Source organism: Papio anubis, chromosome 1 (assembly GCF_008728515.1).
Source record: "Papio anubis isolate 15944 chromosome 1, Panubis1.0, whole genome shotgun sequence".
Lineage (NCBI taxonomy): Eukaryota > Metazoa > Chordata > Mammalia > Primates > Cercopithecidae > Papio > Papio anubis.
The window spans coordinates 163,425,462-163,441,299 of record NC_044976.1 but is presented as its reverse complement, the minus strand read 5'-3'; the positions used below and the strand labels follow the sequence as shown (position 1 = coordinate 163,441,299).

The window sequence follows — 15,838 nt, the reverse complement described above, 5'->3', positions numbered from 1 at the left end:
CCCAGAACCACTTAACATGGTACCCTTCCTCAATATACTGAGGATATTGATTCCACATTGTAAACTTAATCACAAGCTCTTGATCCAGCATATATTCTGGAACATTTGGCTTCATTCAGAAACACTTTGTTGCAGCAGTATGAGACAGATTTTATCACTGATAATAAGCAGAACAGGGATCAAATAATTCAGGTGTGTCTTGCTTTCTGAAGTACATTTCTGATAATATTGAATGGGCAAAATTATTCAAGCAAGAAATTTATTAATACTGAAAATGCTGTGTTCTAACTTTTAAGGAAGTTAAAAGTTACTCTTTAAAAAAAATAAAGATAGTGAATACATCTGTGGAATGAATTTTGTACATAAATACCACTTATGTGTGGGTGTACAGTTTTTAAGAAAAATAGGCAGAGTTTCATTTTCTGTGTATTCTTAAAGGAGGGAAAGAACAAGAGACAAAATTATTCTGTGGAAGACTCTAATGTGGAGAGAAAATTTCTGACGCTATCATTTTAAAATTTCTATAACTTTTTTTACTCTTATTCCATCTTTCTGAGCTGAACCTCAGCCACTTTTATCTCTTTAGTTTTTTTTTTCCTTATTCAAACATAAAAGCTCCCACTTCCAAGAACTATGGACTTATTTCTTTGGACCATCTCTGCATTCATGGCTACTGTCATGATACACTTGGTCCAGAGACTGCCGGAGAGAAAAGGACAGACTGAGAAGCTATAGAAGTAGTGGAAACTTGCTGAAATGGAACCCAGGCAACAATAATAGACATTCATTAAGAATGTGCTGTGTGCCACATATTATGTATGCATCATCTCACTTATTTCTCATAATATAATCCAATAAGTAGCTACTAATATTATTCACATTTTACAGAAGGGAAAATGCAAACTTAGATTAAGTTCTTTGCTCCTTAGTGACTGACCCAGATTTGGAAACCAAGGTCTGAATCGAAAGCTTTGCCCAATACTGAAGTGACGAACTTTCAGTCAAAACACTCATTAAAGACAGGAAGTATCTGGTGATAACTCTGCTTTCCTCCTCCCAGACTTTTGGTAAGCATTGTATCTAAAACTTGTCTGTATTTCTATTGTTGAAAACTTGAAACATTTAACCCCTATTATGCATCATTACATTATTTTGCTCTAGTCCTAGAGGAATTCATTCATTCATTTGACAGGTATTTACTGAGTGCCTACAGTGGGCCAGACACTATGGCAAGCACTGAGGATATAAAGTGAAGAAGGCAGACGTAGTTCCTGGTTGGGGTGCAAATAGAGAAGTGAACAGGCATTTGTAATACTGTGTGATAAATGCTATGATCAGCAAGGCCTGAATGCCTAGGAAACATGGAAGAAAAAATTCCCACATTGGGAAGTAAGAAAGGCCATTAAAAAAAAATCATGCCTTTTTTTTTTTTTTTTTTTTTTATTTTAAGAAAAAAAAAAAAAAAAAATTTTTTTTTTTTTTTTTTTTTTTTTTGCACATCTGCAGATATAAATTATCTGACCTGGTTTCCTTTTCTTGGTAGGTATATTAGGTTGCAGTATCAGAATACATAATGCAAATCTTTAAGAATTGATCCAATAGGGCCAGATGCCACTTGTTGAAGTTGTGTGGCCATTTATTCCATACATCTGGGACAAGAGCCTTCATTTTTTTTTTCTTCTGAGAATGATAGAAATTGTATCTACTCTTTGGATAATTGTCAAAACACATAGATTTTCTTTTAATTGGCACAGAAAATGCCTATACTTCAGATTTCACCTAGGGAATGTAACTTTGAGCTGTCTCTTTCCTGTTTTTAAGACATTTGTTTGTGAGATTATGAGCATTGCCTAAAAGATTTGCAATCTATTAATTTTTGATCGTTGACAATTAATTTTTAAGTCAATCCAATTAATAACAAAGTTACTACTAGGATGATGTAAACTTGCACTTTGGCATTGTAACATTTGGCTCTTGTTGAAAATGTTGACATAATGGGACTTTTGTGACATTATGATTTTACTGTGTCCCATAATGTCCCTTTATGAGGATCCAGGGAAGGAACATTTTTTTGGAATTTGGAAAATATATCCTCCTGAATAGCTGGGTAAATTTCAGCTGATGCAGCTTTGCTTTGGATGCTAGGAATCTCAGAGTCAAATTCACAGTGTGGTTCTCAAAACTATATAAGACCTTCCGTGATTCACAGCATGCATTACTCCTGATACTGGTTTCATTTTATTTTTCTACTTTCATTTTCTCTTTATCCAACTTTGTAAAGTTATTTTTTCAGCCTGTTTCATTTTAAAATAAATATACTTTGGAAAACTGTGAATCAACTCATGAGAATGATTGAACATTTAAATTTTGGAGACAATTTCCTGATTTTCTAATATGTGCAAAACTTGCAATGCTTTAAGTTTATTATAGGCATTCATAATGAATTTTCATTTTACTATCCAAAATGACACGATCTTCCATAGTAATGCAAAGGGAGAGTGTGCAGAGTTATCCCAAATTACAAGCAGTCCAAAAATAATTTATTTCTATTTGGCTTGAAATAAAATTTGACATTTACTTATGACTATGACATCTGAGTTCTCATTTAGAAATTTTCAGGAAACAACCTTTAAGTAGGTATGCAGCCCTAACTTAGGAGGACCTGCAAAGTTATCCCAGTAATTTCTATTGCCCTCTGCTTAGCACTTCATCTTTTTTCCTTCAAAAGAAAGAAGTGGCCTATTATTTTAATCTGATGTAGAAGAGTAGCCTAAACTAAACTGCTGTCTTCTTCTTTTTTTTCTCTTTCTCTCTACTTATTATTGGTATGGTTTAAATCATTTCCTGCTTTATCAGAGAGAATATTTTGGCTTCAAGTTCTTGCTGAACTGCAAATCGCTTGCAGCAATCAAGGTTAAAAAGGAAAAGTATCAACAAAGAACAAGCTTACTTAATTACACCAATGAGAACTTGAAAGTATCAAATTCAGTTTTAAAAGATACATAAGCAGAAAAATTATTTCTCCAGAGTGATTATATTGTATTTGGGGTGTGTGTGTGTGTGTGTGTGTCTACTGTTATGTATATTTAGCAGTTTTCTTCCCATGTCATCCAAATATTTTTAGATATCAAAATGGAAGTAGAATATAATATCCATGGCTGTGTGACCAATAAATTGTATACACAGCATGTTTTCTATTTTCAAATTGCTTTAGTTTATTTACCTCTTTTCACACAGAGTTCATATATTATAAATCACAAGGATGTTTCAGGGCATGACAGACCCTCATTCCTGAACAGAATGGTCTCTCATGCATAACTTTCTTTGATCAACCATTCAAGCCAAATGAGTTTAGGGTGAAAAGAACATGGAACATATTTAAACCAGAGAAGACAACAGCATATGGACTGTCATTTAGATTAAAAGATACCTATTGTTAGCCTAGTGCTTTGTTTTTATTCTTTATGAAAACAAATGGATTTCTCAGTAGTACATTCCCTAATAGATTTTAAATCTTGTAAGACTCAGTCATTCTTGTGGCTCACAAAAATAATGTTTTGACCTGGTTTTTAAAAAGATAATGGTAAAGACTCTGAATTGCTTTTATATTTAGTCCTTGGCAAATAAACCAAATTGATATCCATCTATAATACTAACTCAAAGGGTGAATTTGTTTTGATGGGACCATCTTTGGTAAGATAAGTGAAAATTCATCTACAAAGAAATATTTGCCTGGGTATGATAAACTCTACTTTTATAAAAATATTATGAATAATCTAATCATTGATGCTTGAAAATTAATTTCAGCTTGAAATAGAGTGCTCTGACTGCCTCCGTGTTATTAGAATATACTTTCAAAGGCTAGACCAAACTCTAAAATAAATATAAGCATTCTAGATCGATCTGATATTTTTATGCTTTTGAGAATAGATTTATTTTTACTTCATCACCAACTGCATAATGCTTTTGATTTATCCAATATTAGGTGAGTCTTTTTGCTAGTAAAGATAGTTGATGTAATGTTTACCAGATTCCCATTAGCCTAAAGCTAAATGGCATCTCGTGTGTGTTTTCAGTACATATTCAGTACATTTAATATGAGTTTTGGCCGGAATTTTATTGGAATGTCTACGGTTTGGTTATATATTGGCATGACAAAACAGACATTTTCTGTTTGAGTACATGATCCTCATTTAAAGAAACCACCTAATTATGTAATTACATGGAGAGTTTTGGAATAATTCCAACTTTTAAGATAAATAATATAGTATACATGTTTAACAAGGTTGGTGGTGCTAATTACATATTTATTAGAGAGGCAATATTTTATTTACAATTAATCTGTTGGGCACCTTAGATAAAATGTTTTTTTGTTGAGTAAGCTTCAAGAGTTGAAAATGAAGATAATTCTTAACTGAGATAAGAAGTATCAAATTAAGACTGTGTCATTTCAGGAATATTAAGGCTAATTCTCTTGCAAATAGAAAGCTATGATTTAATCTGTTTGAAATAATTCTGTTGCTTTAATACATTCAAGATCCAAAAATATTTGAATGCTTTATTGTCACAAAACTATTTCTTCAGTTTTAGTTATAAATTCTATTGAAGGACAAAGCTGCTTTCACCATAGCTTTAATATATTTTACTAAATATGTTTATATTTAAATGTATTTATACCTTTTGATCAATATATGTGTGAATTATAGTATCCTTAGTTTAAAAATATTTTATGTGGCTCTACAAGCAGCGCTTTGCTATTTCCAGTGATTCACTTCTGTCATGGTGAGTTCTGAATGTTCTTATACATAAATATTTACCAAAATAGTTTGAGACTATAGCAAACTCCTAATTACTCAGAAATTGATTTTCCTGGTTTTGGATTATTAAAATCCTTTGGGCTAACTTCTCATCTCTCTTGATGGCTGCTTTTAAGCTGTCCGTGTATCCATCTATACATTTGATCATTCGTTCTACAGTATTTACAGTGTACCTATCGTGTGCTAGGTACTATACCATGCTGCAGATACATTGGTGCCCAAGGTAGACTTATTTCCTCTCTCATGGTTCTTTCATCTAGACACATGCATTAAATAAGCAGTTATACAAAGTTATGTGATCACCATTGGGGTAGACGGGGCAGAATGCTCTAAAAACATTTAATGGGAGTAACTGGCTATCCAGGGGGAAATGTAGAAATGGGGTCGGAAGAGCATCCTAGAAGACTAGTGTTGAAGTTTAGACCTGAGGGAAGCTAGGAGTTGGCCCAGAGAAGGTGAATAAAAGATTGACAGAAGAGTATTCCTGATAGAGGAAACAGTATGTGTCAAGGTCCAGAAATGGAAATAAAAATTGAAATTGATGTATAGAAAATACTAGCATGGGGAGAGTGGCTGGAGATGAAGCCAAAAAGCTTGATAGTGGTTATCAAGCCAGAGAGACAAGGAATGATGGTGACTTTGAGTGTGCATTTCTTGTATTTCTTACAGCAGCTCTTTCAGAAAGCTTGGAGGAGAGGGAAGGAAGGAAACATTGAGGTCAAGAACTTTACTAAGTATTTTCATAAGTGTGAGGCAACTGTTTCAAAACTTTTACCTTATCCTCCCATGGCAATGGAATTTCAGCCTCTCCAGTATAATTCTCCTTCTCCCAACTCACTACCTTGTGAGGATGTCTCTGTCAGAGAGGAAGCTTTGAACAGTTAGCTCTAGATCCTGTAAATGGTTTGCGGTTGTCTCCATCACCTTCACATTTGCTTGTCAACATCTCTCTCTCCTCTCTCAGTGCCCACCTCCAGGACCTGCTTTGCAGTACCCAGACCTCTGTGGTCGCCCACCTCAATGGCCCCACATTCTCCTCCATTACTTCTTACTTCCTATGATGCACTATGTCAAAGACCTACTCTCACATGGTCAATAATGACTTAAAGCAGTAATTATCAACTGTTATTTGTTTCCAGGAGACATATAACCAGTGATGTTTGAATGAATGATACACATCTACGTATGTGTGCTAAGATATTTTTCATTCAGCACTGAGGCTGAAGTGATGTAGGCTTCATGTTATGGTCAATGTCCAGTGTACTCACTATAACTCAGTACTCTGCTTTCTACTCTTGCTTTGTAGAATTTCTGTAAGTCTCTATGAACATCTAAAATGCACATACCCTTCTACCCAGCAATTCCATTTTTAAGAAAGTGTCTTTCAGAAATGTTTCTACGTGTGCCCAAAGATATGTGTGCTGGAATATCAATTGCAACTTTTTTTGTAAGAGTAAAAAATCACAAACAAATGAAATGCCCATCAATAGGGGACTGCACACATTAAAACAAATTTGCCTACCTATTTCAATTCATAGAAAAATACTTTAGAGAATATACTCTAATTCGTTAATAGTAATTATCTCTGAAAATGCCTAAGGGTTGAGGGTGAAAGGATGATGAAGGGAACTTTCATCCTTTAGTCCATAGATTTCTGTATTTTTTAATCGTTTTTTTCAGTGTGTATTTATTATTTTTGTAATAAAGATCAATAAAAGATTCCTCCCTTGTCCCTCTAAAATGATAGCATTTTAGACACTGAAATAAGTCAGTGAGAGAGGTATTTTTGGAGTAAGGGATCTTGCTGGCAGCACTTGTTTTACCTCATGTGGAGGCCACCTGCTTCACCCCTGTGTAAGGTTGGCCCTGGCCGGGGACATGCTGTGGGGGACCACAGAGTGACTGGAATGGGAATGAAACAGCAGCAAGGCTGATTTGCAGTGTTGTAATTATGGCCACCTGGACAAATAAAGACTGCATCCAATGGCCTTGCTGTTGCCTCCATTTCTGAGAGGTAACCACGCTTCTATGGTGCTCATCACTGAAAGATAGACTGGCAAATTTTCAGCTTCATCAGTGTAGTGGACCCCATGAAAAGTGGCCAGTGGTCCTGGGAAAAGAGTTTACAGATTCAACTTAGTTATCTGGGGTGGGGCTAGTTCTGGGCAGATTGGCTTAGCCTTAATATTTCCCTGGAAAATAATTTTTTAAAATTAAAACAAGCAAGCATAATTTTTATTAACTTTAAGTGGGCCAGTGGGAATTAGTTTCAGGGGGATCAGAAAGTCTTTTCAGGAGCCCTAGTAGGCTGTGACCCTTCATTCTGCCCGTGTGTCTGCCTTCTTCACTACATGGTAATTTATGCTTCTTAAAAGGCTGAAACTTTCTTATTCACCTTTCTGGCTCTAGCCCTGTGCTTGACATAGGACAGTAGGAGTAAGAGTGAAATACCTGGAACTGGTAGAAATAACCTACTCTAATTTAGCCTAGAGAAGATTGAAAATATGGTTAAAATAATTTAATGATCTGGCTGTCAATCAGACCCAGTTTAGAGCCCATCCCTGACGCTTCCTAGTTGTATGTCCTTGGTCAAATCAAAACTCCCACGATTCAGTTTCCTCAGACATAAGGTGGATACGTTAATTCCATCTCACAGCATTGGAATAATTATCCAAGATTATATATATAAAAGACCTGGGACCTGGTGGAGGCTCAATAAATGGGACAAATGGGAATTGTCATGGAGCAGAGAGTTGTGGGGCAGAGACATCACAGGTTACTGTGAAATTACGAATAATGTCCCTTAATTTCCTAGTGTAGAGCCTGACACTTCCTCCTCCCTCCTCCATGACCATGTCTAGTGGAGTGCTGTTTTATTTAAATCAGTCATTATGGTTTACTACTGAAAATTTGGTTTGTGGCAGGATATACACAGTCTGATGGAAGAGGTAGGCCTGGTGTGGATGAGTGATTATTAAACCCTTGAAGATAACAAAATGGCACTTTGAAGGGTTTCTTTACATCCAAGGTGTGATCTCCACCATGGGCATCCCCTGTCTGCCAGGGCTTCAGATCTCCAAGGGACCTCGGACTAATTTCAATTTCATAAATGTCTGAATTGAGAGTGACCTTTTGATGCAAAAGAAACATTAAAGGAGATTATAGGACCAAATCCTCAGAGCAGCTACATTCTAAAGTCCCTATTCTTTAAAATGGCAAAGCTGCTGGAATTTTGCCAGGAGAACCCCACTGAAGCAAGGGGCATGAATAAATAATAATTATGGGCATCTCTTCTTCCTTTGTTTGAGCTCTTAGGGGCAAAGACAGCACCATTGATTGTAATAGATTCTACATTTCTTTTTACTTTAAAAATAATTTTGTTCTTCCCTATTTCTTTTCAACTTCTTTCCTTTCATGTATTATCTATCCTTTATCTTTTTGAGACTCTACTGTTTTAAATTTCCCCATTTCCATCTATATTGTTCATTTTTTCCTGTTCAAGCATTTCCCCCTTGGTCCTGAGTTAATTTTCATTCTGTTTAACATTTACTAGTTCCTTAGTTACCATTCTCCTTCAGATTTGTTTTGCCACAAATTGTCCCTTGTGTTTAATGCATTTCTGATGCCACCTATGCTTTCTATCCCTTATCTACCTCTTCCTTTTTTTCCATCTGAATGTTTTTATATTGAGGTAAAATTGTAGTTTGAATGGAAGAGATCTTAAGGATGCAACTGTTATTCTTTATTTCTTGACCCTAGGCATGTGGACTGTCTCCTGTTTAGCTGAAGATGTCAATCCTGTACCCATAAAAGTTGTGTGTGTTTGAATATTAAGGGTATAACAAGCCTTGGGAGCAGGGAGACCCTATAAATTTCAGAATGTGAAACGATTTCAGGGTGGTCTGAAACGCCTGTGTGTGGCTCCCCGACGACAAGTTTCCCTCCTGTTTGTGAATATTTCTTAGAAAAATAGGGGATTTGCCTCCAACTCCTGGTGTTCTCTTCAATATTTTTAAATGCAAGACTTTGTGTACTTTTCTCAGAATCTTGGTAAAATTGTCGTTGCTTTTCTTCGCTTTTGATAGTTCAAGAAACAATTTGGTCTACCAACATTGAAGTAGATTTTGTCTTTAGACAGCTTCTAAGAATGAAGAATGCCCTGGGAGAAGCTGGTGTTTACTGCCTTGCTCCCAATTAACCTTGAGGTTTTGTGACACCCCTCATGCCTGCCAAACAGATTATGGCTTAGTGGTGGGATGAAACCCTGCCAGTGCCAACGTGTTCCATAACAAAGTTGTGTTGGCTCGGCTTGGTGGGAGAACACCATCTAGCCGATGACATGTTTTAGCAGAGCATGTGTTGCTGAGTGCATGGGCACACACTTGCATGAATGCACACACCTGTGGGCACATAAGCGTGATGCTTATCTGCACTGTTCTTCGCACTCCTCACAATTATCATAAAATGCTGCCCACTTAGGTGTGATTCAGGCATATGTTGAGGCTCTTGTGAGTGAGTGAGAGGACCTTTCTTTCTTGGCAAAGCATTTAAAAATTCCTACTCAGACATACTGAGACATCCATGTAGATCTAGGTAAGAAGAATATACACTACAGCAGAAGGCATTCAAATGCCTAGAATTTCAGAACTGGAAAGAGGCTTAAAGGTCAGTCCCCGTCTGATGTTGGAGTCCCATCCCCTCTGCAAGCTCCCCATGTAACCCTTCTCATGCTTTGCACACCTCCGATGTCTGGGAACTCACTGAATTGCAGTTCTAACAGAAATCTCAATCCGTCAGTCAGGGTCTCTAAACTTCTCCTTGGTAGCAGCTCATTTTTTATTCTGAGGTTAACTCAGCAAAGTGAAGGCTGAAGCTTAAAGTTCTCTAAGCACCCTTTGTTGTTGCTGCTCCTCTTTTGTATTCCTTTAGACTTCGATTGTGTGATCAGTTCAGTGTGTTGGTGAAGAAAAAATTCCCTTGTATAGGAGTCGGGCAGCCACAAGGTCTTCTTGCATGGGGGCCTTGCTGTGTGAGGCCACTGCCCTCCCTTCCTAGTTGTCTACTTCTCTGCGGAGAATTACAGAACACTCTCTCAGGCCTTAACTCCAACTTCACTTTCATAATATATTCAGCTAATGGCCATTCTAATGGCATCTTCCAATGGGGGTTTATAGAGGTGAAATTTTTATGTGTGTGCTCTCATGTATTCTGAACAATACAAATAACTTCTTAATATATAATTGTTACACAAAACCCATACTCATAAAGGAAATCTCTACATCACTCTTGAAACAGAAGTAGAGTGGTTACCTTGTGTAGTAGTAAAGAGGATGGCAGAGAGGAGAAAGGATGGCAAATTGGAGGTTTCCCTCAATTCCTTCTTCCACACATACCATGTCCCAAGACTGTCTATTGAGACAGCAACTGGAAAAGGTCATTCTTGTAGTGAGCTGAAATGTGTCTTCTTGAATTTCCCAACATCTTTTTTGACTTATACAGAGCAACTTTTATCCCTTTTCCACAGCCCTCCAAATAACTGAAGACAATGGCTGTGTTCCTTGCTTCCTTTCTTCCTCAGGCAAAATGACCTCAGTTTCTCCCATCCCTCCTCTTAATGACATAATTTGGAGTCCTTTTGTGTATCTGGTTTCTGTTTCCTACATGTAATCTTATGAGACCATATCTCCTTAAAAAGTGTGACATCTGCAACTTGGTTCAACACTTTATTCTTTATTGCAGCACATCTATTCTGGATACTGGGCTAAGATACACACACACACACACACACACTCACATTAAATATACTCAGTATAACACATTTTCCTAGTCTACCCTCATAAAATTGGTTGGGGACATTCAAACCCAGGCATCTGTATTTCATCCTGTAAAATTTCACTATCCTAGATGCGGTTCATCATTTCAACCTAAGAAGTTCTTTTTGAACCCTAATTTAATAATTCAAGGAACTATTTCTGTATGCCACAAACTGGATAGGCATGCTCTACAGATCTTCTTCCAAATCGTTGAAGATGATATAGAACAGGCCAAGGATGTTGAAAGGTAAAGAATCAATCTTGTGGCCCTGGAAACCTATCTTAAGACTGGCATCAGCACATTGATTGTTTAGTGCCCTTTGAATATGGCGATTTAACTTGTTAGCTTCTTAACTAATTCTTCTTGCATCCAGTTCATATGACTTCATCTTTCCACCAAGGATGTTACCTAAACCAAAATGAATGAACTGCTCAAATATTAAGTATCTACAGGATTGTGAAGTTCTTGAGAATAATTAACATGTGTCCATTATCTTTGTGTCCATAGAAACCAACACATGGTCTGACACCCAGTAGATGCTTAATAAATTATTATTCAGTAAATATGATGAGAAAGACACTGGCTAGAGTATATGAAGAATTTCAATATATATAAGAAACAATGTCTATTTTGGAGAATATTAGAAAGATAAATCTTATATATGAATGTTGAATTATCCAAACCATTATTTCACTACCAAAAAGTAGAACAGGCAATATAATCAATGGAGAAAGAGAGAGAAAGACCGACCACTTGGGGTTTATTGGAATGTCAGGCAGGCTTTTTAGAGGAGGGGAACTTGAGAAAATTAAACCTGACCAACTTTAATGGGTACAAAAATATAGAAAAAATATCTAGTATTTGACAGCACAACAGAGGGACTACAACCAACAGTAATTTATGGTATATTTTAAAATAACTAAAAGAGTGGAATTGAAAAAGTCCTAATGCAAAGAAATTATAAATGCTTGAGGGGATGGATTCCCCCAATTATGCTGGATGTGATTATTACACATTGTATTCCTGAGACAAAATATCACATATATCTCATACATGTATATATACCTACTATGTACCCATAAAATTAAAAATAAAACACTGAAAAAATCTTGACCAACTTGAAATTCCTTTCAAGTTCTAAACACTCCTTAATTCTAGACTACAACACATGTCTAAGAATAAAATAGAGAAGAAAGAACTCCATGTAGATGGAAAGATAATGGGAAAAAAACCATAGAGGCAAGTACAAGTTGCCAAGGCAACTGATGTTAAGTGATTAAACAGTACTTGATAATTTCCATATACTTGAAAGACCAGAGAATAGATTTCTTTCTTGGTACCAAGAGCAGGAAAAGATTCCCTCAGAATCCGCTTTTTGAACATATTTTAGGCTCTGACTTTTTTCTTCTCACGGTCACAACAGGAGTAGGGTACATAAATTCTTTTAACATCTATTATGGGTGTTAGAATTTCTAACATGGATGGAAATCATTTTCACCTCCCTCATTTTAAAGGTGGGACAACTAAGAGAGAAGTTCAGTAGATGTTCCAGGTCACCCAATACCTGAAGAACCTGAAGTAGACAGACTCATGGCTTTGAAGCTCTTATTTTTAATCAACTGGAAGATGAGCTGTTTCAAAGCATTTCTCAGACAGTGTCTGGGTTTGCAGTGGTGAATTACAAAATAAGTACTTTTCCTGTTTATTGGTATCTGCTCATTAGGTAGAGGCAATGTCTTTTATTTTCTTTTAAATTTTCCCTAGTCCTGAAACAATTTAGAGACTCAGAAAATATGTGAAGAATGGGATGGGAGCTAAGAAGTGAGTCTACGGTAGAACACAAACAAACAAACCCATTATCTAGTCTTTGGCCCTTGAAACCTGGGAAGAGATTCAAATACAAAATGAAAGGAGCATAGCTTCCTTTTCTACTTCATTCAATTAAACAATGTTTTCCAGAGACAGTCAAGTCAGATGACCTTCCTTTTTCAATACAACTTGGGCATCCTGGAAGCTAGTAACCAGAATGTCCTGAAATGGTTGCTAAGATAACCTGGAACCAGAGCATCAACTCTGAAGCTGGCTCTGCTAGAAGGACTGGGTTAACTCACAGTTTTAGAAAATGATTTCCACTAGGTTAGGGTGTGTCTGAGTCCCATTGTTCCCTCTGTCAGATCAGGAATACCCTTTGCTCCTCTGTTGTCTTTAAGCCACCTTCCTTCGTTTCAGCTCACATAAATTCTGAGGCTCACACAAGAGCAGCCACACTGAGAAAAGTGGTAGAATTCATCCCTTCAAACCCCAGATATCTTAGTCATAAAAGACACTTGTATTTATATACTAGAAATTTCTTACTGGCTAATGTTTTGACACTAGACTCTTGTTTTAGGGTGACAGTAAAATAGATGATTGACATGAAACATTTTTTTTTTTTTTAAATAAAGGGAATCTAAAATCTGTTCCGTCCACTTTTCCTGCTGTAGACATACACGGCTTCATTCCTGGTTCTTTATTACCACCCACAGGCTAAAACTCAGACTGTAAAGCTTGGCTCTATAATTAAAGGAGAACCTCACTTCAATCACAGATTCAGCAGAGGCTCAATCGGGCAGGCCCACCAGCTGCGGATTTGCTAACCCAGAGAGCGACTGCGATTGTGGTACACAGAATTTCTCCCAGTCATTCCCATCTTATTAATGCTTCGGTGTAGCATAAAGCTTCATTCATTATTCATAATAATCCAGTCAGAGGGCACTTGGAGACCTGATAAATTCTCACCTAAGTGACAACGGCTGACAGGGCCTAGGGTTTTATAGCCCTTCTCCTGCCATAGCAAGGAGCTGTGGGCAAAGGTCCAGAATGATCCTCCACTAATGACCAGTGTGATATACGAGCAGCTGCTGATTTCCTGACACCAAGTCTCCTCAGCTGAGGCTCCCACCTGCAAGCTGTGAGCTGGAGATGAATATCTGTCAGACTGTAAAATGCAGGAGCAGACCACAACATGGTATATTCTTGGGCATGAACAGGTTAACTCTGAGAGCAGAAACATAAGCAGTAAGCCTGAGAAGAAAAGAAGAAAAACCACCAGCTCAAATCCCACAACAGAATAGGTGTAAATTTGGGATTGTGTCAATGGGCTCAACTGATGGAGGTCCTCAATTCTGCAGACTCTACTTTGTGGCACCCAGCGGGCTGAATAATCATGATTTTTTTTTTTTTAAAGGATCTGGTAAATTGGTTTCTAAAAATCAATAATCACAACAATCAGATTTTGAAGAACATTAATTGTAATCTTCACAAAGGTTAAAAATTTTGGAATATCTTGTTAGTTTTTGAAGCCATCTTTGCTATCACAGGATGTGAGGGAAAAGCTATTTTGTTGTTGTTGTTTTTCAAACCAGTCCTACTTTTTGAAAAGTGCAGGCAACTTCCTCTCAATGCCGCAAACTCCAATGAGGTGTAGGTGCAGTTATTAGCATTTTCCTGTGGCTTTTTGTGTTAAGTGTGCTGAACACTGTGAAGATGTTCTTAATTTATAGTTTTTTCTTTTAATTTTCACATTATGTGTGCTTGTTTGGCTCTATCTCTCAATTTTAAAACTTCTGTAGATTTTTCTTGACTTAGAAAAGTGATGGAAGAAAGTAAATAATGGGAAATAGTTGTCTCAGTTAGCATCTATTCAATTCTGGCTGTATGTATGCATGTATGTCAGCCACACATACATATATATATATGTGTGTGTGTGTGTGTGTGTGTGTGTTTGTGTCTGTGTCTGTATATATTAATCTCATTAATCAGATTTCTGGTAGAAGGGAGTTTCTCCAAATATTCATGGTTTCTTGATCTACCTTCCCATTCACTTCTCCTTGGAGGAGAAAGAGTAAATTTACTGATATAATACTTGGGAGGAGGAAGGTATATATTACTCAGTCCTGCCTTCTTCTCTCCTTCCAGGGTCCTGTCCTTCTCAGAAAGCTGCTATCTGGTCTGGTCTCCATGCAGAAAGTTTTGCAGGCCATGCACCCATGGGAGGCCTGAAACTGGGCAGGTTAATTCTATATTGGGAAGCCCACGATTGCTACAAACTGAGCTATGCATTGTATTCATCTCTATGTATAATAAAGCTTATATTTTTATTTCTTTATTACTTTTTGTCTACCATTGAGCTGATTAGAATTCAAGAGGAGGCAAATAGTAGTATTTTTTGTTTATCCTTAAAACCCAACTGCATCTTTTTTAATTATGACAGTTTAAGAGAGAATTGGTGAGGTGCGGGGCAGAATATATGGGACATACTTTTGCCCATTTAGTTGGTAATCTAGGGTTGCCATCATAGAAGTGTGTTCCTGATAGTTGGTAGACACATACTCCCAGATTTAAATGTTACTGAAATTTTGGTAAACAGCTCCCAAGGAAAGCAACTGAACTTCAAATTAAAGTCCTCACACCGGGGATGGTCATGGGGTTGGGGTCAGGGGAGGGATAGCATTAGGAGAAATACCTAATGTAGATAATGGGTTGATGGGTGCGGCAAACCACCATGGCATGTGTATACCTATGTAACAAGATTGCACGTTCTGCAGGTGTATACCAGAACTTAAAATATAATAAAAAACAATAGAAATTTTAAAACTGAGTCTATCTATAGTCTTCTGTATGGCATTCTAAATGCCGTTGTTTTTCTACTTGTCTATAACCTTCATGTGTCAGACATGGGTTTACATTCTATTCTTGAAGCTACTTGAGTAGCAAAGGCTTATTTTCTGGTTATTTACATATTGTATTTCATTTGGAAATAAGAACCAATGTGAAAAACACTCCAGGGCCACAACAATAACAAAATGAGTGAAAGCTCTTTGAATGCTCGTGCTAAGCAATAGATTTCTTTTTTTTTCCTATGGTTAGCATGCGGCTTGGCACATAGGAAACCTCTTAGAAATGAAAATTGGTTTTATGTTCAGAGGTCAATATATGAGAGGATCGCATAGTCTATCTCCTCTTTTTCTCTTTGCTCATGGTATTTTCAGAAAAAAAATGGCCACTATCAATGTATTTCCTTTTGTTAATTTCACTGAATGAATAAGTAGAATCTACTTCCTCTCACCTTAAATCCAGTATAGCTTTGTGGCTTGTTTTGACCACAGAATGTGGCAAAAGTAAAGCTGTGCCATTTCTGGGACTAGCCTTAAAAGTAGACTGGCACT

At 36.9% G+C, this 15,838-nt stretch overlaps 1 long non-coding RNA gene across 3 annotated transcripts in view; it reads left to right on the top strand.

Annotated features, from left to right (window-relative positions):
- The first annotated feature begins 417 nt into the window (after window positions 1–417).
- LOC110741605 overlaps window positions 418–15,838 on the top strand; it is a 96,886-nt gene continuing 81,465 nt past the window's right edge. For all 3 annotated transcript variants that reach the window (XR_004179355.1, XR_002518082.2, XR_004179354.1), the window contains exon 1: window positions 418–1,067. This is a non-coding gene — a long non-coding RNA (uncharacterized LOC110741605). The remainder of the gene's footprint in view (window positions 1,068–15,838) is intronic.